Source organism: Macaca nemestrina, chromosome 1 (assembly GCF_043159975.1).
Source record: "Macaca nemestrina isolate mMacNem1 chromosome 1, mMacNem.hap1, whole genome shotgun sequence".
NCBI classification, from domain to species: Eukaryota; Metazoa; Chordata; class Mammalia; order Primates; family Cercopithecidae; genus Macaca; species Macaca nemestrina.
The window spans coordinates 33,056,112-33,080,701 of record NC_092125.1 but is presented as its reverse complement, the minus strand read 5'-3'; the positions used below and the strand labels follow the sequence as shown (position 1 = coordinate 33,080,701).

General features: G+C 40.7%; 1 long non-coding RNA gene across 1 annotated transcript in view; it reads right to left on the bottom strand.

The window, feature by feature from the left end:
• Window positions 1-6,853: 6,853 nt before the first annotated feature.
• The window catches only part of LOC105484461 (uncharacterized), a 48,352-nt gene continuing 30,615 nt past the window's right edge, over window positions 6,854-24,590 (bottom strand). Inside the window, exon 3 of the long non-coding RNA XR_988964.2 lies at window positions 6,854-6,931. This is a non-coding gene — a long non-coding RNA (uncharacterized lncRNA). The remainder of the gene's footprint in view (window positions 6,932-24,590) is intronic.

Here is a 24,590-nt window from a genome sequence, read left to right as displayed (position 1 = left end):
TGAACAGGCCTTATTGAAGGAGAAGGTAAAGCTGGGTTATTTGGATTATTTCAGGCACCAAGTTCATAAGCTCAAGTTACCTGCTTTACAGTTTTACATAAGCCATTTACTATAAAAAGATGAGACATTTATTGAAACAAGGAATCTCTTCCCAAGTGAGTAGAATCATGCAAATATTTATTTTCCTTTAATTAGCATCTGGTATCAATAGTCTGCTGTCACTAATCAGCCAGCCAGAAGGATCTTAAATTAAGCCATGACAGTCAGCCTATTCTTGTTCCTCTTTAGTATATTTCGGTTCTGTTACTACTGGGGAAGTGGACACTAACATACCTACAAGTTTAACTGGCTCCTTTAATGCAGTGACTTTAGCTGCAGCATCCGCAAAGGAGTTTCCCTTTGTCACACTGGAGTTCCCTTTCAGATGCCCTCTGCAATGGATTACAGCTACTCCCTTGGGCCGCAAAATGGCGTCTAATAGATTCGGAATTTCCAAGTGATGTTTTATAATGAAAACCTTAGCAGTTAGGAGTTCTCATTCCTTCCAGATAGCAGCATAAGCATGAAGCACCAGAAAGGCATACTTCTTAGAATCAGTGGAAATGCTAACTCTTCCCAACTGTAGGGCTCTAATAAGGGCCACTAATTCAGCCTCTTGAGCTGAGGTAGAAGCCAGTAAGAGCTGAGCTTCAATTATCTCATGTTGACTGATGATAGCATACCCAGCTTTTCTGTTTCCCTGGTGCACAAAGCTACTTCCACGTGTAAATCACTCTAGCTCAGGATTATCTATAGGCTCATCATTTAAGTACAACCAGTTGGAATAAACTTGCTCCATAACTTATATGCAGGAAGGATCTAGGGTGCCTGTGAATTCAAGCAGATAAGTAGTGGGGTTTAAAGTCTGGCAGACTTTAAGAGTTACATCAGGAATGTCTAGCAACAAAACCTGATACTTTAATACATGTCCTCCAGTCATCATCTGGTGTTCTTTAGCTTCTAGTACTCCTTGTACTTGGTGTGGAGTCAAAACCTCCAGATGTTGTCCCAAAGCCAGTTTATTGGCTTCATTTACCAAAAGAGCCATTGCTGCAACTGCCTTGAGACATCTGGGACATCCCAAAGCTACATGGTCTAATTACTTAGAAAAATATGCTACTGGTCAGGGATGCCTCCCAGTTTCTAGACAAGTACTTCCAGAGCATTCCTTGTTTTTCAGCCACGTAAAGGAAAATGATTTATCAAGATTGGGGATCCCTAGGGCTGGAGCTATTCCCAATTTCTCCTTGAGGTTATTAAAAGCATGTTTTACAATTGCTACTGCATTCAAAAGGATCTAAGTGTGCTCCTTTTAGAGCCTTACATAAAGACTTGGCCATATGCCCAAATCCAGGCACTCATTAAGAGCAGAATCTTCACATCCTTAGGAAAGCTCACAGCTGCTTTCTAGTTTGGGGTTCCAGGATTCCCAAGATCACTTCCTTTTTTTCTGGGGGCTATTGCCCAGGTGCCAGGGGTTAAAACATATCTTAAATATTTAACTTCTTGAGCTTAAACATGGGCCTTATGCAGTGACACCCTATACCTATTAGTGCCCAGAAAATTTAGCAACTTAATGGCATTTTTATTTGAGCCTCTTTGGGTTGGGCTAGTTACCAACAAATCATTCGCATACCAAATAATCGTGGCCCTATTCAATTTTAACATCTTTAATTCTCTAGCCAATGCATATCTAAATAAATGCGGGCTGTCCCTAAACTCCTGGGGAAAAACTGTCCAAGTTAATTGAGAAACCAAATGACTATCAAGGGTCAGTCCATCCAAAAGCAAAGATAAATTTTGAATCAGGGTATACTCAAATGCAGAAAAAAATAAATCCCTGAGATCTAAGACTGTAAACCAACTGGCATCCCCAAGGACCTGGGCTAGCAGCATGTAGGGATTGGGTACTACAGGATGTTTGGGAATGACAGCATTGTTGACCGCTTGAAGATCTTGAACAAATCTATAGTCTCCGTTTGGCTTTTTAATTGGCAATATTAGAGTATTGCAAGAAAACTCAAAGGGTTTTAACAAACCAAATTGTAGAAACTTAGTTCTTAATGGATGAATCCCTCTTTATGCCTCTGGCTTTAGGGGATCTTGTCTCTTTCAGGAGTACAGGGCATCAGGCTTAAGCTAAATGCAAACCAGAGGAACATTTAGTGCTTTGCCTGGAACCTCAATGTCAAATGCCATAGGATTTATTTGAGAGGTTACTTCAATAGGCAAGCTAGATAAGTCCCTATTTACTTTCCTCTCTTATCACGGAAAAGGAGAAGAAGCAATCCCTTATCTGCCTTGTTATCTCCAAAAGATGCCACTGTTTGCAGCTGAGTCAACAAATTCCTTCCTAACAAAGCAGTGGGACATTCAGGCATGATAAGAAAAGGCATATGAGAAAGCTGAAGCCCCTAAAGAGCAGTTTAACAGATAGGTAAAATGGTATCTGTGAGTTTGTCCATCTATCCCCATGACCACGCAGTTTTAAGGTGACAGTGGCCCATTATAATGGTTCAAAACAGAGTAAGCAGCCCCTGTATCCAGAAGAAAGTTAATATTCCTATCTGCCACTTCAAGGGTTACCTGAGGTTCCTCCAAAAGAATGGTTAGTTGTCCAATGGGACTGGTGCCTGAAGGTCTGAGGCCCCATCACTCATGGACTTGCTTGGCTATTTTGGCCATCATTTGTTCAGGTGCCAATGGCTCCCTTCAGAACACTGGGAATTCCCTCTTCCAATGACCAGTTTTCTGACAGTGTGCACACTGATTTGTGCCCAAGGCACAGTGACTTGGAAGCCCAACTCAGGGCTTTTCACCTTCTAGCTTCCCTTGTCCAGGCCAATAGCCATAAGGGCAACCCATGCAGGAGGTGCAACCAAAAGCTGCACTTTGTGGAAGTTTCTTTTAGCTCTTTCGGCTTCCTTTGTTTTGTCCTTGTTATTAAAAATTATCAATGCCATATCCAAATGCTGATTCATAGGAGTCCAGGGACCCAAGGCTGCTTTTTGTAATTTCCTATTAATATCAGGGGCAGATAGGGTTATAAAATATACTCCCAATAAAGTCTGTTATTTCTTTGAGTCAGGATCAGTGTTACATACTTCCTGATTGTCTTAACTTGACACAACGCTGGATTCTCATCTTCACCCTGAATACTTTTCTTAACCTTTTCATAATTAACAGGCTTTTTCATATACTTCAGTCCTTCCAACAAACAAATTACCATGTGATCTCTCTTCCCCAAGTCCTCACTGCCGCTTTAATAGTTCCATCCTGGATCTTGATCAGGGACTGCTCTACCTACTGCCTCGTAGATATTATGATTAGGGTTATGGGCCGATATCTCATTTGCATGGGTCTGAGCCATTCCCAGAATGCATTGCTTCCCTTCCACTGTACAAAAAACAGACAACAAAACATACAGATCCTGCCAGGTCAAGTTATAGGTCAGAGTTAATTTCTCAAACTCATCTATGAATTTCCCTGGATCTTCAGAGAAATGACCAACTTTCTCTACACAAAGCCAAATCAGACATAGAAAAGGGGACATGTACTCTTACAGTGCCTTCTTCACCATTTGCTACTGCTCTAAGCAGACAAAAATTTCCCTTTGGGAGTTGATAAGAGGCTCCACTACAAGTAGTTCTAGCAGGGCTAGGTTTCTCAGGGAGTAGCAGGTATACAGTGGGATTAGACAGGTAGCGAGGAGGGGACAAAGGAATCTCAATAGGACTTCCAGATAGGCTAGAAGAGGCCAATAGACCTGAAGCATCAGACCTGACATGTTTCACTCAAAAGTACCTGTTGAACTGGTTGGCAGGGAGGGGTCTTGCATCAAGTGATCATCTAGTATGTCTAAATATTTTTCTTCCTTTCCTTTCATTAAACATGCACATACCTATTGCAGAGTTTTATTCTGACTGGGCAATAAAAATGCTTGAACATATTGGTTTCATCCCATTTCCCCTCACACTTACAAAACAAATCAAGTTGAAGTATAGTATTAAAGGCCATAGTTCTGGTAGGTGATGATTTTTCTTATTTTTCCAAGTATAGTAATTTGAGGCTAGACAGTATTATATGAAACTACCAATTTTCTTTTCTTAAGCCCATTTGGTTTAAACTTGTCCCAATGTTCAAGAATACATCCTAGTGGTGAGTCCTCTGGGATCAATGCTGTATTCCCCAAAAAGGAGGCAGATGACATTGAAAGAAAAGTTCCAAACCTGCAAGACTGTATTGCCATTGGCCAAGTTCCATTAAAAAGGACAAGAGAGTTTTTAAGGCACGCTGCATTATGATGGAAAACCTGCTGAAAATTGAATTCCTTTATTTATATTGGCCAGATAATATAAACAGGCTGAGCCATGGGCCCTAGATAAACCATGACATGGAAACTGACAAAAGAAATGTCAAATAAGGCAAAGGAAATGAGAAGGATTTAGGTGGAGATGACCAGAGAGAGCAGGTTCCAGGCAATAGTGGCAGCATGGGTTGGACAAAGCCGATTTGCCTGAATCCAAGAAAGGAAAGAAGTTTTATTAGTGTAGAAATGAAACAAAACAGCAAGGAAAATTCCCTGATTTCCATCCTGGTACTTAAAATCCCAAGACCAGTTAAATGAGGTCTCCTGAAAGTGGCAGTGAAACAAAGACAGCAACCAGGAAATTGATTCAGGAAGCGAAGAGGACAAGGTGAATTAATCCAAAGTTAATAGTGATAAACATCCTGTAGAGTCAGATCTATTTTTAACCAAGAGGTGGCTTACCAAGGTGGATCTCTAATGCCCTATGTCTTAGGAGGGACTCTAACCCCCCTTAGTTGGGCCTTTAACCCAAGTTTGGACAACCATCATTGCTCTTTACCAAGAGGAGTCTTTAAGCCCCTATGTTTTAGGAGGAGCTCCAACCCTTCCAGGTTGGGTCTCTAACCCAATTTCATTCCTCACCTGGGATAGAATATACCCCCACCACTTACCCAGAATTGGCCAATTGGTGCTGCAGTTTATTTCCTTTGGGTCAGGGGTCTGTTCAGTAGTCCCTTTGTGGTTCACCAGGAGGATGTTACCAGAAAGTGGTCCCATTGAGACCCCAAGAGAGGGTTCTTGGATCTCGTGCAGGAAAGAATTCAGACCAAGTCCGCAGAGGAAAGTGAATACAAGTCTATTTTGAAAAGTAAAAGAATGTAAGAATAGCTACTCCATAGACAGAGCAGGGTGTTCCTGAAAGTAAGCACAGGAATGCACCCACCTTAGGTACAATGCTTGTTTGTATATAACAAAAATCATGGGAGAGATGTGCTCTACCACAAGGATTTGGGATAAAGGATTGCTAATCTTTGTGTAACTACTATCTTTCACAAGAGTCTATATTATTATCTTTAAAGCAAAACTTGTTTTTAAACTAGGAATGCTTTTGTTCTCAAGATATCAGGACATCAGGATATTGTCCGGGTCTGTTTCTGTTCCCTTAACTGTAAATACCTTGTGACTAAGATACTTAGCCTCCTGGGAATGTGGCCCAGCAAGTCTCAAAATCGTTTTTCCCACTCCCATTCAAAATGGAGTTGCTCTAGTTCAAACACCTCTGACAAGCTGAGTGATTAAGGCAAAAAGGGAATTATTGAAAGATATTGTGTTACTCATGGAAGTTCCAGGAGTGTCAGAATCAACTTAAATGCCACCCATCCAAGAAAAACATTCAAAATTAACAAAATTCCCTCATGTAACTGATTCTATGAAGGCACAACTGTTGCTTTTACCAGGCACAGACTCAACTGCTTGTCCCACTGACAACACTGATGCTAGACACTGGCCCCTGCTAGCTGCTGGAACCGTTACCATGAACCCTGGAAACTGGATCTAGCCACCACAGACACCATTAACCTCATCATGATAGCTTCCTGGTGGCCCTGGCTCTTTGGACTCCTACCTTCTAAGTTACAATCTACCTTGGATGGAACTGATGAATCGTCATGTATCTTGAGTCATATGCCTATAATCTAGCTATAAGGAAGGTTAGAATGGCATGTGACTTCTACTGAGTGAAAAGGATACTGCTATCTGCCAAAAAGGAGAATGTCTCAAAGACAAAAGGTGAAGAGGTGAGTAGTCAGCCAAAAATAATGACAAATGTCCACTTTCCCAAAATATTTTTTATCCTCTCCAACTTCCTTACTTCATATTCAGTTAGACTTTGCTCTCTCATCCTCCTACAACACATACATTCCACCTCCTCTGTCTAGTACAAATGTTAAGGCAAAATGAAAAGTTTCAGAAACTAATCTACAAATAGCTGAGACTCTTCAGCAAACATTATAATAGCATGTTATTTAATGAGCTAAACTCACTCAAACCTGTGGAGCTGCCACTGCTGGCAATGGCTCAGGTTTGAAAGTTACAATCAAAACTTCATGGTTTTTTTTGGGGGGGGCGGGGGTTTGAATGCCCACTTCAGCACCCCCACCCCAAGTAGCCATTCTAGGCATTAATATATATGTTTACATTTTTAAAGAGAAATTTATTAGTTTTCTCACACTTGAATAAAAAATGTGCCTCCTATCCTAACCTCCCACCAACTCCCACACACAGCTGGCTAGGTCAGTGTTGTGAAATGAGGCAACACTTTCTTCAAGAAATTCTTGGAATTCCTTGAGCATGTTTAGGGAGCTTCTTAACTGCCCAGAAATACTAAAGGACTCTAAAGTAGCTGCCCAATAGCAGCCCTGCTATGCCTAATGGCCAAAAACAAAACAAACATATAAGTGAGCTTAGTGGTAGAACAGGCCTGGGATTTAGAGGAGCAAAGGTTCCACGGGAGTGTGATGTGGAGTCTGACATCACCCAACCAAACTCCTCTTAGCTGAGCTGTCCACTCTGGGAAGGCTTGGGCTGTAAGGCAAAGGAGAGACTCTGTTACTGAAGTTCAACAGCTGTGCTCTGCAAAACACTCCAGAAAGAGCTTATTAGAAGAGAAACGCATTCCCCATGGACCCAGAGGGAGAAGCATCCTGAAGTCATCAAGCCAGCTGGAAGAATACACAGCTTCCCTGGCTGACCAGTGGCTGTGGAAGTCAGAGCTGCTGGCAGAGGCTCTGCTGACAACTGTGAGAAACTGCTGGCCCCCCACAAATCCCAACCTAGCATAACCCCAGGAAACCAAGGGAACAATTGAGACGCACAAACATCTGTGAGAGCGGCCCCAGAAATATTTAGGAAGAGAAACTCCTGGAAACTAAGGGATCTCTGCCTGTCAAGGATAGCTGGGCTCTGAGCATTGATATTTGGGGTATTACCATAAATCTGATTTGACTTCATAGCCAAAGATGAGTAAGATCTGGGTCTTTTAGTTACAAGTGTTGAGGTTCCTTGTTTAAATTTTGATACACTCTTTGAGCACCCAGCAGATCAGGAGTATCACCAAACTCATGCACCCCAGTTTATAATTCCTTTGTAGGAAGTATGCCATTGTGAAATACATATTTGGTCTTCATCCTATTTCCTGACATTCATCTCCTAAAACCCTTGGAAATCTCTGGTGTGGTGAGTGTCTTTTGTATGCTGAGATGCCTGGTAGCTGGGGGCACCTAGAGAGCTTCAGGATGGGGGCTAGTCACCTGAAAGACCATGGCCTAATTAGAAAATCAGTCCCCTTAATCTCTGGGAAGAGGAGGAAGCACTGAAGGTTGAATTGGTGACCAGTGGCCAATAATCTAATCAATCATGCCTACTTAATGAAGCCTACATTAAAAACCCAAAAGGACTGGTTTCAGAGATCTTCAGGATAGCTGAAAACATGAAGCTTCTTGGAGGGTGGCACACCCAGAGAGGGCCTGGGAGCAATGGTCAGTGCCCCTTCTTCTAAACTTTGCCCGTGCATCTCTCTACTAGCTGTTTGTCTGTATTCCTTGTAATACTCTTTATAATAAATGGGTAACATGAGTAAAGTGTTTCCCTGAGTTATGTGAGCCACTCTAGCACTCAAAGAGGGGATTATGGGAATCCCTATTGAAAGCCAGATGATTAGAAGCAACAGGCCATGCTAGTATCTCAAGGGTGGAGGCAGTCTTGTGGGACTGAGCCCTCAACCTGTGAGATCTGACGCTATCTCCAGGTAGATAATCAGAATTTAGTTAAACTGTAGGACACCCACCTGGTGTCTACTGGAGAATCTACTACAGAATTGCTTGGTTGTATGTGCAAAGAAATCCCCACACATTTTGGTAAACAGAGGTACTGTGTTGTATTGAATGTGAAAGTGGAGAGTAGGAAAAACTGTTTGTTTGTTTGCTATCCTTTGGGGAGGGAGCGTTATAACAAACTCCAAAAACAAGCTTCAGATGGAGCCTCCAATTCACCCTCTCTTTACATATGAGGCACAGCTACCCTATTTGAAAGTAATCCTGTAGGTTGAGAGTTCACAACCCATACCACTCTGGAAAAACTGAGGTAACACTTAGGTTAAATGAGGGACAATGTCAAGGCAAAACAATATACTTCCTAGGAGACCCCACCCCACTTTAGTCCTCCCATGTATGGCTGATTTGGATAGAAGACGCTCCAGAAGAAGAAGGTTCTCTAGCCCTTTTTACCTTGTACCAGTGCTACTTGGGCTCATGAACCATCCCTTTGCTATAAACTTCTTGAGAGCATGATTCATATTTGCTCCATGTTTTATCTCTGTAACTCCTAGGATACAGTTTTCCCTTCTCTGTAGTTTTGTTTCCATGGCTTTAGTATTACCTATGATCTGAAAATATTAAATGGAAAATCCCAAAAATAGACAATTCATAAGTTTTAAATCACTTACCATTCTGAGTAGAGGGATGGAATCTAGCCCTGTCTCCCTCCATCCCACCCAGGACATGAGTCCTCCCTTTGTCCAGTGTATCTACACTGTACATACTACCTGACCATTTGTCCACTTAGTAGCTGTCTCAGTGATAAGATTAACTGTCTCAGTATCACAGTGCTTGTGTTTAGGTCATTCTTATTTTACTTATAATGGCCCCAAAGTGCAAGAGTAGTGATGCTGTCATATTGTTATAATTGTCCTATTTTATTATTGTTGTTGTTAATCTCTTACTGTGACTAATTTATAAATTTAACTTTATCATAGGCATACATGTACAGTAAAATAAACATTGTATATATGAAAGTCTCTTCTATCCACAGTTTTAGGCATCCATTGGGAGCTTTGGGACTTATCCCTGGTGAACAAAGGGGAGACTTTGAATAAATGAATGAACAATAAATAATGACAGATATTTGGAGCAGTAATGTCATACCACCCAAAGTTTCAGTGACAGATGAATAGCACCTAGTCTATTACAGGGAAGCTCTTACTTTTCTAGCTGAAGTTCTTTACCCATGCTGAGAGATTACTTAGATGACAAGGTAATGCAACACACTCTTCCCCTGGTCAGTTTAGGACTCATCCCATGTCAGCTTTCACATTAAAAAACACACACACACACACACATAAAAATAACTAATCTAAAGAATGCAATAATAAGATTGGCCAGGGTTCACGAATTCCTAGAAATGTTCTCATGAATTTGTTGTGGAAACCCAATATTTTGTGTCTCAGTGGTCTCCTGGGTGAAAACACAGTTCTCTCCTATGTGTGACTTAGAGCATGAATGAAGTGTTAGCTTCGGTTCAGAGATGGGCATTAAGAAACAGCTAGTTTCAGCTGACTAATTACTGGGTTCCAAGTACACTGAAATCTGGCTTCTGAATACCAGCTACTCCAACAAACTGCTTCAACTAAGGTCGCTCACAACTTCCTTACAGGTAAAAATCAATGGCCCCCTTATAGTCATTACTTCATGTAACTTCTCTGCAGCTGTTGGCACCTCCCATGTACCTTCTCTTTCAAAATCCCTTCTGTATCTTCTAGTTGCCATGTTCTCTTGTATTTCTTATTACTCCTTCATCTCTTTGTAGTTTCCTCTTGCCCTGCCCATCTCTAAACTGTTAGTGTCCCCTAGCAGCTATCCTTGGCCCTCTTCCAGTTTCATCTACTCCCCAGACAACACAGACAATGACTTCAAACTCTATTTCCCACTGTATTGATCAGCCCTTCTCAGTTGCTTCTGCAAGGACATTAAGCTCTAGTGCCCTTAGGTATGACCTGTATATCATCAATGGACTTCTCTCCTATGTATCTAGAATGTGAGTAGTTATCAATCATTCTGGGAAATAATTGAGAAAAATCGTCATGCAAATAATTTTATGTAGGACTTAATTCTTTCCAAGAACCTTTCTTCAGGCTAGTTGGCACTGGACCCATAAGGCCAACTGCCTAGTAGACATCTCCACTTGGTTGTTTCACAGATATCTCAAAACCCACAATTCAACAATACATCTTATTACAGCCCTCATAATTCCTCTCCCCTGTGTTTCCTATCTTGATAAAGACCATCACTATATTACTACTTCCTGATTTTTCCATTATTAGATGTAACCTATTGATTTTCTACTGTAGGAGATGAGGATGGGATGTTCTCTTTCACATATATCCCTGTTCCCAGCATACACTTTCCATCTCTCCATCCTACTTGTAATTTAGAATTTTGGTAGCATAAATATTACTTGCTTATATTACGATGACTATGTAAACATGTTTTGTAACTGAGCCATGTAATGTACTATAATGACTTTTCATTTCTTGCACAACTTTCTGGTTTCCTTGGAGTTAGTTGTCTTTTGTTTATTTGCTTAGATTTTTATGAGTGCATCTTTAGTTTTTTCTGTATACTTACCAGTAATTCAGCTGATTGGAATCTCTGTGTCTAGGAGTAGACTCATGGTCTTCATTCATATTTCCACCAATTGTACAACCCCTCTTGGTATATTAGGTATCCTATCAATTTTCTATCAATTTCTCTTTCTTGAAGAAACCATCCTGAAGCCTTCTAACCGGCTCCATCCTGAGCTTCCAGCTCTCCAACTATATTACAAGACTGTTCATCTTGTTAACTCTGCTCGCCATCATCATGGGGATGCCACTCATCTCTCTCTGTTGCTGGATCCTTTTTACCAGGTTTTTAAAATGTTTCATATCGCAAAATGTCTTTATTTTACCCTAAGTAGGAATTTGGCTGTTAGAGAGTTTTAAGTTGTACTGCTGTCCCTCTGTATTTTGGAGGCATCATTCCATTGCCTTCCAATTTTCAGTGTTGATAAGGAGAAGTCTGATGTAATTCTGAATCTTGATCCTTTGTATGACATCTTTTCCCCATCTCAAAAATTGTAGATTTCCATTTTTTATTTGTGTTATTCTGAAATTGCACAGTGATGACCCTCTATGTGGTTTTATTTTCATTCATTGTACAGAACTCTGGTACTCATGTCTTTTGGTTCTAAGAAATTTTCTGATTTAATTATTGATACTTTCCTTCTCTTCAATTTATCTTTTCTCTCTGTCTGGAAATTTTTATTTGGATGATGGATAGTTTTTAAAATCTTTTCTCTCCTATTTCCTTTTGCTTTTATGTTCTTCTTTCTGGGAGAGTTCATTAATCTTATGTTCCAAAGCTTCTATTGAAATTTTTATTTCTACTTTTACTCCTTTAATTTACAAGAGCTCTCTTTTTGTTCTCTGGGTGTTATTTTTATAGCATCATATTCCTGTTTCTTTGAAGCAGTACCTTCTTTTGCCTCTCCCTGGATATTAATAGTAATATATTATTTAAGTTTTTCTTCCTTTGTTCTCTACCTTGTCTAAGCTGCTTATTTCTGTTTGTTTTTATCTCTATCTTTTATATTTGTAACTTTTCTCAGCCGATCTTTGGTGTTCGAAGAAGTTGATTGGGAGCTCTCAGTCTATGGATGAACTTGTAATCTTCATTTTTGATATCTCACTGGGCTCCCTGGGGAAGCCCTGATGTTAATAACTTTAGATCATTTTTCTTGGGTTAGTCATATTTCCAGAGAAGGCTCTTTTAATCTCCTTCTCAAGTATAAAGATATCACTATTAAAATTCTAAGAGCCTGTTAGGAGATGCAGACTTAGGGTGTCTCAATTTCAATATGTAAACTTTTGCTAACTCACCACATTTTCCATATGATATTCCCATACCCAACTCTACATGACATCTAATTTATTCCCTTGAGAAAATAATCCTCCAGTCTTCTGTCCAAGTGGAAGTGGGAAGTCATCTTATTATACAAAGGAGAAATGATTTGGGAGTCCAAATCTTTCTTTATAAGAACTTGAGGACAGGTGTGGTGGCTCATGCCTCTATTCCCTCCCTTTGATAGGATGAGGCAAGAGAATCCCTTGAGCCCAGGAGTGCAAGACCAACCTTGGAAACAGTGAAACCCCACCTGTACAAAAAAATTAAAAATTACAGGGTCACTTTCAAGATGGCCATATAGGAACAGCTCCAGTCTACAGCTCCCAGTAAGATCAACAGAGAAGATGGGTGATTTCTCCATTTCCAAATGAGGTACCTGGTTCATCTCACTGGGACTGGTTGGACAGTGGGTGCAGCCCACACAGGGTGAGCTGAAGCAGGGTGGGGCATCGCCTCACCTGAGAAGCACAAGGGGTTGGGGGATTTCCCTTTCCTAGCCAAGGGAAGCCATGAGTGACTGTACTTGGAGGAACAGTACACTTCTACCCAAATACTGCATTTTTCTCATGGTTATCACAACTGGTAGAACAGGAGATTCGCTTCTGTGCCTGGCTTGGTGGGTACCATGCCCACAGAGCCTTGCTCACTGCTAACGCAGCAGTCTGAGATCGACCTGGGATGCTGGAGCTTGGCAGTGGGAGAGTGGGAGGGGCATCTGCCATTGCTGAGGCTTGAGTAGGCGGTTCTATGCTCACAGTGTAAACAAAGCGGCAGGGAAGCTTGAACTGGGCGGAGCCTACTGCAGCTCAGCAAGGTCTATTGCCTTCCTAGATTCCACCTCTGGGGGCAGGGTGTATCTGAGCAAAAGGCAGCAGACAACTTCTGCAGAATTAAACTTCCCCACCTGACAGCTCTGAAGAGAGCAGTGGTTCTCCCAGCATGCATGGTGTTCAAACTCTGATAACAGACAGACTGCCTCCTCAAGTGGGTCCCTGACCCTCATGTAGCCTGACTGGGAGGCACCTCGCAGTAGGGGCCAACAGACACCTCATACAGGCAGGTACCCCTCTGGGACGAAGCTTCCAGAGGAAGGATCAGGCAGCAATATTTGCTATTCTGCAGCCTCCACTGGTGATACCCAGGCAAACAGGGTCTGGAGTGGACCTCTAGCAAACCCCAACAGACCTGCAGCTGTGGGGCCTGTCTGTTAGAAGGAAAACTAGCAAACAGAAAGGAATAGCATCAGCATCAACAACAAGGACATCCCCACCAAAACCCCATCCATACATCACCAACATCAAAGACCAAAGCTAGATAAAACCACAAAGATGGGGAGAAACCAGAGAAGAAAGGCTGAAAATTCCAAAAACCAGAACACCTCCTCTCCTCCAAAGAAATACAACTCCTCGCCAGCAAGGGAACAAAACTGGATAGAGAATGAGTTTGATGAGTTGACAGAAATAGGCTTCAAAAGATTGGTAATAACAAACTTCTCCAAGCTAAAGGAGCATGTTCTAACGCACCATAAGGAAGCTAAAAACCTTGTAAAAAGGTTAGACAAATGGCTAACTAGAATAACCAGTGTAAAGAAGAGCTTAAATGACATGATGGGGCTGAAAACCACAGTACAAGAACTTTCTTGAAGCAAATACAAGCTTCAGTAGCCGATTCGATCAAGCAGAAGAAAGGATATCAGTGATTGAAGATCAAATTAATGAAATAAAGCAAGAAGACAAGATTAGAGAAAAAAGAGTGAAAATAAATGAACAAAACCTCCAAGAAATATGGGACTGTGTGAAAAGACCAAATCTACATTTGATTGGTGTACCTAAAAGTGACAGAGAGAATGGAACCAAATTAGAAAACACTCTTCAGGATATTATCCAGGAGAACTTCCCCAAACTAGCAAGGCAGGCCATTATACAAGTTCAGGAAATATAGAGAACACCACAAAGATACTCCTTGAGAAGAGCAACCCCAAGATACATAATCATCAGATTCACCAAGGTTGAAATAAGGAATAAATGTTAAGGACAGCCAGAGAGCAAGGTCGGGTTACCCACAAAGGGAAGCCCATCAGACTAACAGCGAATCTTGTTGGGTGCAAGCCCCCCAAAATCTGGCCATAAACTGGCCCCAACACTGGCCATAAACAAAATCTCTGCAGCACTGTAACATGTTCATAATGGCCCTAATGCCCATGCTGGAAGGTTGTAGGTTTAAGGAAATCAGGGCAAGGAACACCTGGCCCGGCCAGGGGGGAAGACCACTTAAAGGCATTCTTAAGCCACAAACAATAGCATAAGCGATCTGTGCCTTAAGGGCATGTTCCTGCTCCAGTTAACTAGCGCAACCTATTCCTTATATTGGCCCATCCCTTCATTTCCCATAAGGGATACTTTTAGTTAATTTAATATCTATAGAAACAATGCTAATGACCGGTTTGATGTTAATAAATATGTGGGTAAATCTCTGTTCGGGGCTGTCAGCTCTGAAGGCTGTGAGACCTCTGGTTTCCCACTTCACACCTCTATATTTCCATGTGTGTGTCTTTAATTCCTCTAGTGCCACTGGGTTAGGGTCTCCCCAACCAAGCTGATCTCGGCAAGTGGTGTCCATTCGTGGGGGCTCAAATCCAGGTTTAAGAGTTGCCAGAGCGATGGTTGGAATGGAAAACTAGCTGGAGGATACCCAAGTACTCTTAAAGCAATCCCCATGGTGAGTAAGAAGGGGAGCTTGGAAGCATCAGGGTAACAGTGGGACACGTATGGGGTCTGGTTCATTTCACCTTGCAACTTTTTCACACTGATAATGAGGAGGAACAAGAGCATAGCAAAGTAACAGAAGAGGTTACAGAGTATGTTTATTTACCAGCTAAAGCTAAAGTGGCAAAGGAAGGAGAGGTTCATCCCTACCCTTCTGCACCCCCTCATTATTATTTTGAAGGAAATAACCCCCCAGATCTTTCTTTTCTGGAGGACACTGGGTGAAAAGTAGTTGCCCCAGTGACTGTTTGAGCAGCACCTTGAGCAACCGCTCTTAGTTTTATTCAGGCAGGAATTCAGCAAGCTAGACAAGAGGGTTATTTAGAGGCTTGGCAGTTCCCTGTTAGAATACACCCCCCAGATCAACAGGGAAATATTTCAGCTACATTTGAGCCTTTTCCTTTTAAATTACTCAAAGAAATAAAACAAGCTATAAGTGAGTATGGACCAGGTTCTCCTTTTGTAATGGGACTGTTAAAGAATGTTACTGTTTCCAGTCGGATGATTCCTACTGACTGGGATGCTCTTACTCGAGCTTGTCTAACTCCTGCTCAGTTCCTACAGTTTAAAACTTGGTGGGCAGATGAAACTTCCATTCAGGCTGCTCACAATGCCCAGGCCCAGCCTCAAATTAATGTAACTGCAGACCAACTTTTGGGGGTTGGCGACTGGGCTGGTTTAGATGCACAACTTCAGGTGGAGAACAATACCCTTCCTTTAGTGCTATAAAACAGGGACCCAGAGAACCATACATTGATTTTACAGCTCAGTTACAGGAGTCTGTTAAAAAGATGATTGCAGATTCGGCTGCTCAGGATATAGTGTTGCAGTTATTAGCTTTCGACAATGCTAATCCCGATTGCCAGGCTGCTCTGCAACCTATCAGAGGGAAAGCACATTTACTTGATTATATCAAGGCCTGTGATGGTATTGGAGGTAGTCTGCATAAAGCCACTTTGTTGGCACAGGCAATGGCAGGACTGAGAGTGGATAAAGGAAATACCCCTTTTTCTGGAGCTTGTTTTAACTGTGGGAAGCATGGTCATACTAAAAAAGAATGTAGAAAAAATCAGCAAGTCAGACCGCCAGATAGGGGAAAAAAGAAAACTGATCATCCTGAAATATGTCCAAAATGCAAAAAAGGAAAATGTTGGGCTAGTCAGTGTCACTCTAAGTTTGATAAAGATGAGAACCCGATTTTGGGAAACGCCATGAGGGGCTCATCCCAGGCCCCATTCTAAACTGTGGCATTTCCAGCTCAGGCCATTCCCTCGCCCCTGTACAATATCTGTCCCCTGCCACAGCTAGTAATGCCACAGTAGATTTATGCTGCACAAAAGCTGTGAGCCTTCTGCCTGGGGAACCCCTGCAAAAGGTCCCAACAGAGTCTGTGGACCCTTGCCAGCAGGGACAATAGGATTACTTTTAGGAAGGTCTAGTTTGAGTTTAAAAGGGGTACAAATACATACAGGAGTCATTGATTCAGATTACAAGGGGGAAATTCAAATTGTCATATCTACTTCTGTTCCCTGGCAAGCAGAGCCAGGAGGGCGCATAGTACAGCCCCTGATTGTGCTGTACGTGGGACTGGGAAAAAGTGAAATTAAATGAACAGGAGGATTTGGAAGCACAAATAAACAAGGCAAAGCAGCTTACTGGGTAAATCAAATTACTGAAAAATGTCCTACCTATGAAATAACTATTCAAAGAAAGAAATTTAAAGGTTTGGTAGACACAGGAGTGGATATTTCAATCATTCTCTACAGCACTAGCCATCCACGTGGCCAATTCAATCTGCTCAATTTAACATAGTTGGAGTTGGTAAAGCCCCTGAAGTATATCAAAGTAGTTATATTTTTCATTGTGAAGGCAGGATGGGCAACCTGGCACTATTCAACCAATTATAACTTCTGTACCTATAAATTTATGGGGAAGAGATTTATTACAACAATAGGGAGCACAAGTTCTAATTCCAGAACAATTATCTAGCCCTCAAAGTCAAAATACAATGTATGAAATGGGGTATGTCCCTGGTATGGGACTAGAAAAAAATTTGCAAGGTTTGAAACAACCACTTCAAGCAGAAAAACAAAGTTCCCGCCAAAGATTAGGAAATAATTTTTGATGGCGGCCATTGTTAAGCCTCCAGAACCTATACCTTTAAAATGGTTAACACATAAGCCAATTTACATAGAACAATGGCCAGTAAGTAAAGAGAAACTGGAGGCTTTAGAGAAATTAGTTACTGAACAATTAGAAAATGGACACATAGTTCCAACATTTTCTCCTTGGAATTCTCCAGTTTTCATAATTAAGAAAAAATCAAGAAAATGGAGAAAGTTAACTGACTTAAGAGCCATCAATTCAGTTATACAACCTATGGGAGCATTACAGCCAGGATTGCCTTCTCCTGCTATAATTTCAAAAAAAAATAGCCTTTAATAGTCATAAATTTAAGACTGTTTCTTTACTATCCCTTTAGCTGAGCAAGACTGCGAATGGTTTGTATTTACATTTCCTGCAGTTAACAACCTGCAGCCTGCTAAACATTTTCATTGTTTTACAGATGGGTCTAGTAATGGTAAAGCTTCTTATTCTGGATCAAAAAGTAAAGTTTTCCAGACGCCTTATACTTCAGCTCAAAAAGTGGAGCTTGTAACTGTAATTGAGGTATTGACTGCTTTTGATATGCCTATTAATGTGATTTCTGATTCTTCATATGTGGTTCACTCCACACAGCTAATTGAAAATTCTCAGTTATGATTTCATATAGATGAACAACTGATGACTTTATTTACCCAATTGCAAAGAGAAATTAAGAGTAGAATGCACCCTTTTTACATCACTCACATTAGAGCTCACAAACCTCTTCCAGGACCTTTGACTGAAGGGAATCAAATGGCTGATCATCTAGTTGCTAACGCAATATCTAATGCCAGACACTTTCACAATTTAACCTATGTTAATGCCTCTGGTCTCAAACACAGATACAGCATTACCTGGAAAGAAGTTAAAGCTATTATCCAGCGATGCCTAACTTGCCAAATGGTACCTTCCTCATCTTTTACAGGAGGAGTTAGTCCTCAAGGATTGGAACCTAACTCTATTTGGCAAATGGATGTCACACATGTTCCCTCGTTTGGGAGACTAGCTTATGTGTGTGTGTGTGTGGACACATTTTGTCACTTTGTCTGGGCTACACGCCAAACAGGAGAGTCTTCTGCCTGTGTTAAACAATCTTTTGCAGTGTTTTGTGGTGATGGGCATTCTAGCTTTTATTAAAACAGATAATACCCCAGGCTATACTAGCCAAGCTATAGCTACATTTTTCTCTATGTGGAATATTAAACACATTACTCGTATCCCATACAATTCTCAAGGACAAGCCATAGTGGAAAGAATGAAGTTCTCCCTAAAACAGCAGTTGCAAAAGCAGAAGGGAGAGAGAGAATATGGAACCCCACAGATGCAACTGAACCTAGCATGATTAACTTTAAATTTTTTGAGCCTGCCCAAAGGCCAGATGTTATCAGCACCTGAATAGCATCTACAGAAACCAGCTGTAAAGACAGAAACAGAACACCTGATTTGGTGGAGAGATCCAATAACAAAAAGTTGGGAAATAGGTAAAATAATAACTTGGGGTAGAGGTTGTATTTCTCCAGGCCAAAATCAACAGCCGATTTGGATACATCAAGACACCTGAAACCTTATCATGAGCCAGATGCTGAGGAAGAGACTCCGGGAGGATCCCGAGGACCCCCTAGTTGCAGCTGTGTCAAGACTGGCACTGAGGAGGACCCCAACTGTCACAAACAACACCTGTTGAACACAGCCACCCACCTGGGGACAGAACAAGAAGCTGTCACAGATGGTGGAAGAAAACTTGAGGGAAGCAGGATAACCAGTCACAATGAATAATTTAATGGTAGCTACGATAACGGTTATCACCACTGCCGTGAGTATTCCTTCAATAAGGGCTGGTAATAATGCCAGGTGCAATCACTCTATGACACAGTTACACATGCTTTCTGATCTCAGTATTTACTATAATAAATCTGCTCCTATAATTGAGGCATACCACCATCAAAAACCTATTTATAAACAGGATTGGACCCAGTTAGAAAAAATAAACATACTTGTTTAGGAAAAATGCTTTGTAGAATAGGCAGAGGTGCTGCACAACGATTCCTATGGAATCATTAATAATTGTTCCCCTAAGGGGAAGTTGAGTTTGAATTGCACCTCTCAGTCTGCCTGCCACGATCACACTATGTTCAGCTGATCTGAACAAAATGGTCAGAAGGTAGATATAATAAGAAGTATGGCAAAAGTTCCTATTATCTGGAACCATGGCGGTATAGTGGCACCTCAACCTCAGATGATATGGCCCACTCTAGGAGCTTAACATAAGGATTTGTGGAAACTATTAAATTTTCTTAATAAGATCAAAATTTGGGAAAGAATAAAAAAGCATTTAGAAGGACACTGTACAAACTTGTTTTGGGACATAGCAAAATTCAAGAACAAATATTTAAAGCATCCCAGGCACACCTGACATTAATGCCAGGAACTGGAGTGCTTAAAGGAGCTGCAGACAAATTAGCAGCTAGTAACCCATTAAAATGGATAAAAACACTTGGAAGCTCTGTTATTTCAATGATGACTGTGCTTTTAATCTATATTGTTTGTCTTTGTATAGTCTACAGATGCAGATCCCAACTCCTGTGAGAAGTAGCTAACCGTGACAAAGCTGCCCTTGCTTTTATCTCTTTGCTAATCAGAGAAGGGGGACATGTTGGGAGCAAGCCCCCAAAAATCTGGCCATAAACTGGCCCCAACTCTGGCCATAAACAAAATCTCTGCAGCACTGTAACATGTTCATAATGGCCTTAATGCCCATGCTGGAAGGTTGTGGGTTTACGGGAATGAGGGCAAGGAACACCTGGCCTGCCTGGGGTGGAAAACCGCTTAAAGATATTCTTAAGTCACAAACAATAGCATGAGCGATCTGTGCCTTAAGGGCATGTTCTTGCTCCGGTTAACTAGCCCAACCTATTCCTTTAATTTGGCCCATCCCTTCATTTCCCATAAGGGATACTTTTAGTTAATTTGATATTTTTAGAAACAATGCTAATGACTGGTTTGCTGTTAATAAATATGTGGGTAAATCTCTGTACAGGGCTCTCAGCTCTGAAGGCTGTGAGACCCCTGATTTCCCACTTCACATCTCTATATTTCCATGTGTGTGTCTTTAATTCCTCTAGCGCCACTGGGTTAAGGTCTCCCCTACTGAACTGGAATCCGCTGGATCTCTCTGCAGAAACCCTACAAGCCAGAAGAGAGTGGAGGCCAATATTCAACATTCTTAAAGAAAAGAATTTTCAACCCAGAATTTTATATCCAGCTAAACTAAGCTTCATAAGTGAGGGAGAAATAAAATCCTTTACAGACAAGCAAATGCTGAGAGATTTTGTGACCACCAGGCCTGCCTTACGAGAGCTCCTGAAGGAAGCACTAAACATGGAAAGGAACAACCAGTACCAACCACTGTAACAACATGCCAAATTGTAAAGACCATTGATGCTATGAAGAAACTGCATCAATTAATGGGTGAAATAACCAGCTAGCATCATAATGACAGGATCAAATTCACACATGACAATAATAACCTTAAATGTAAATGGACTAAATGCCCAATTACAAGACACAGACTTGCAAATCAGATAAAGAGTCAAGACCCTTCATCCATCTTGAGATAATTTTTGTGTAAAGTGTAAGGAAGAGATCCAGCTTCAGCTTTCTACATATGGCTAGCCAGTTTTCCAAATACCATTTATTAAATAGGGAATCCTTTCCCCCATTACTTGTTTTTCTCAGGTATGTGTGCTGTATTCAGGAGTCCCATCTCACATGCAAAGACACACATAGGCTCAAAATAAAGGTATGGGGGAAGATCTACCAAGCAAATGGAAAGCAAAAAAAAAAAAAAAAAAAAAAGCTGGGGTTGTACTCCAATAAAACAGACTTTAAACCAACAAAGATCAAAAGAGACAAAGAAGGCCATTACATAATGGTAAAGGGATCAATTCAACAAGAAGAGCTAACTGCCCTAAATATATAGCACCAAATACAGCAGCACCTAGATTCATAATGAAAGTTCTTAGAGACCTACAAAGAGAGTTAGACTCCCACACAATAATAATGGGAGACTTTAACACCCCACTGTCAATATTAGACAGATTAGTGAGACAGAAAATTAACAAGGATATCCAGGACTTGAACTCGGCTCTGGACCAAGCAGACCTAATGGACAACTACAGAACTATCCACCCCAAATCAACAGAATATACATTCTTCTCAGCACCACATCACATTTATTCTAAAATTGGCCACATAATTGGAAGTAAAACACTCCTCAGCAAATATAAAAGAATGGAAACCACAACAAACTCTCTCTCAGACCACAGTGCAATCAAATTAGAACTTAGGTTTAAGAAACTCACTCAAAACTGTGCAACTACATGGAAACTGAACAACCTGCTCCTGAATGACTACTGGGTAAATAACAAAATGAAGGCAGAAATAAAGGTGTTCTTTGAAACCAATGAGAACAAAGACACAACATGCCAGAACCTCTGGGACACATTTAAAGCAGCGTGTGGAGGGAAATTTGTAGCACTAAATGCCCACAAGAGAAAGTGGAAAAGATCTAAAATTGACACCCTACTATCACAATTAAAAGAACTAGAGAAGCAAGAGCAAATAAATTCAAAAGCTAGCAGAAGACCAGAAATAACTAAGATCAGAGCATAACTGAAGGAGATAGAGACACAAAAAACACTTCAAAAAGTCAATGAATCCAGGAGCTGGTTTTTTGAAAAGATCAACAAAATAGATAGACTGCTAGCCAGACTAACAAAGAAGAAAAGAGAGAAGAATCAAATAGACACAATAAAAAATGATAAAGGGGATATCACCACCAATCCCACAGAAATATGAACTACCATCAGAGAATATTATAAACACCTCTACACAAATAAACTAGAAAATGTAGAAGAAATGGATAAATTCCTGGACACATACCCCTTCCCAAGACTAAACCAGGAAGAATTTGAATCTCTGAATAGACCAATAACAGGTTCTGAAATTGAGGCAATAATTAATAGCCTACCAACCAAAAAAGTCCAGGACCAGACAGATTCACAGCCAAATTCTACCAGAGGTAGAAAGAGGAACTGGTACCATTCCTTCTGAAACTATTCCAATCAACAGAAAAAGAGGGAATCCTCCCTAACTCATTTTATGAGTCCAGCATCACCCTGATACCAAAACCTGGCAGAGACACAACAAAAAAGGGAATTTTAGGCCAATATCCCTGATGAACATCGATGTGAAAATCCTCAATAAAATACTGGCAAACAGAATCCAGCAGCACATCAAAAAGCTTATCCACCAAGATCAAGTCCGTTTCATCCCTGGGATGCAAGCCTGGTTCAGCATATGCAAATCAATAAATGTAATCCATCACATAAACAGAACCAACGACAAAAACCACATGATTATCTCAATAGATGCAGAAAGGGCCTTCAACAAAATTCAACAGCTTTTCATGCTAAAAACACTCAATATACTAGGTATTGATGGAACATATCTCAAAATAATAAGAGCTATTTATGACAAACCCACAGCCAATATCATACTGAATGGGCAAAAATTGGAAGCATTCCCTTTGAAAACTGGTACCAGACAAGGATGCCCGCTCTCATCACTCCTATTAAATAGAATATTGGAAGTTCTGGCCAGGGCAATCAGGCAAGAGAAAGAAATAAAGGGTATTCAATTAGGAAAAAAGAAAGTCAAATTGTCTCTGTTTCCAGATGACGTGATTGTATATTTAGAAAACCCCATCGTCTCAGCCCAAAATCTCCTCAAGCTGATAAGCACCTTCAGCAAAGTCTCAGGATGCAAAACCAATGTGCAAAACTCACAAGCATTCCTATACACCAAGAAGAGACAAACAGAGAGCCAAATCATGAGTGAACTCATGATTCACAATTGCTTCAAAGAGAATAAAATACTTAGGAATCCAACTTACAATGGATGTGAAGGGCCTCTTCAAGGAGAACTACAAACCACTGCTCAAGGAAATAAGAGAGAATGCAAACAAATGGAAAAACGTTCCATGCACATGGATAGGAAGAATCAATATTGTGAAAATGCCATACTGCCTAAGGTAATTTACAGATTCAATGCTGTCTTCATTAAGCTACCATTGACTTTCTTCACAGAATTGGAAAAATCTACTTTGAATTTCATACAGAACCAAAAAGAGAGCCCATATAGCCAAGACAATCCTAAGCAAAAAGAACAAAGCTGGAGGCATCATGCTACCTAACTTCAAACTTAGCTATAAGGCTACCCTAATCAAAACAGCATGGTACTAGTACCAAAACAGAGATATAGACCTATGGAACAGAACAGAGACCTCAGAAATAATACCACACATCTACAACCATTTGATCTTTGACAAATCTGACAAAAACAAGAAATGGGGAAAGGATTCCCTATTTAATAAATGGTGCTGGGAAAACTGGCTAGTCATAAGTAGAAAGCTGAAACTGGATCCCTTCCTTACACCTTTTACAAAAATTAATTCAAGGTGGAATAGAGACTTAAATGTTACACCTAAAGTCATAAAAACCCTAGAAGAAAACCTAGGCAATACCATTCAGGACATAGGCATGGGCAAGACTTCATGTCTAAAACACCAAACCAATGCAACAAAAGCCAAAATGGACAAATGGGATCTAATTAAACCAAAGAGCTTCTGCACAGCAAAAGAACTGCCATCAGAGTGAACAGGCAGCCTACAGAATGGAAGAAAATTTTTGCAAGCTACTCATCTGACAAAGGGCTAATATCCAGAATCTACAAAGAACTCAAACAAATTTACCAGAAAAAACAAACAACCGCATCAAAAAGTGGGTGAAGGATATGAACAGACACTTCTCAAAAGAAGACATTTATGCAGCCAACAGACATATGAAAAAGTGCTCATCATCACTGGTCATCAGATAAATGCAAATCAAAATCAGAATGAGATATCATCTCATGCCAGTTAAAATGGCAATCATTAAAAAGTCAGGAAACAACAGATGCTGGAGAGGATGTGGAGAAATAGGAAAACTTTTATGCTGTTGGTGAGAGTGTAAATTAATCCAACCATTGTGGAAGACAGTGTGGTGATTCCTCAAGAATCTGAAAATAGAAATGCCATTTGACCCAGCAATCCCATTACTGGGTATATAGCCAATGGATTATAAATCATGCTACTATAAAAACACATGAACTTGTATGTTTATTGCAGCACTATTCACAATAGCAAAGACTTGGAAACAACCCAAATACCCATCAATAATAGACTGGATAAAGAAAATGTGGCATATATACACCACAAAATACTATGCAGCCATAAAAAAGGATGAGTTCATGTCCTTTGCAGGGACATGGATGAAGCTGAAAACCATCATTCTCAGCAAAATATCACAAGGACAGAAAACCAAACACCACATGTTCTCACTCATAAGTGGGAGCTGAACAATGAGACCAAGTGGATACAGGGAGGGGAACATCATGCACTGGGACCTGTTGCAGGGTGGAGGGTTGGGGGAGGAATAGCATTAGGAGAAATACCAAATG